Here is a 419-nt window from a genome sequence, read left to right on the forward strand (position 1 = left end):
CATACAGCCAACAGACACATGAAAAAATGCTCATCATCACTGGCCATCAGAGAAATGCAAATCCAAACAACGAGATACCACTCACACCAGTTAGAATGGCCATCATTAAAAAGTCAGGAAGCAATAGGTGCTGGAGAGGATGTGGAGAAATAGGAACACTTTTACACTGTTGGTGGGACTGTAAAGTAGTCCAACCATTGTGGAAAACAGTATGGCGATTCCTCAATGACCTGGAACTAGAAATACCATATGACCCAGCCATCGCATTACTGGGTATATACCCAAAGGATTATAAATCATGCTACTATAAAGACACATGTACAGATATGTTTACTGCAGCACTATTCACAATAGCAAAGACTTGGAATCAACCCAAATGTCCATCAGTGACAGACTGGATTAAGAAAATGTGGCACATA

This window comes from Colobus angolensis, unplaced genomic scaffold (assembly GCF_000951035.1).
Source record: "Colobus angolensis palliatus isolate OR3802 unplaced genomic scaffold, Cang.pa_1.0 Scaffold141, whole genome shotgun sequence".
In the NCBI taxonomy this organism is placed as follows: domain Eukaryota; kingdom Metazoa; phylum Chordata; class Mammalia; order Primates; family Cercopithecidae; genus Colobus; species Colobus angolensis.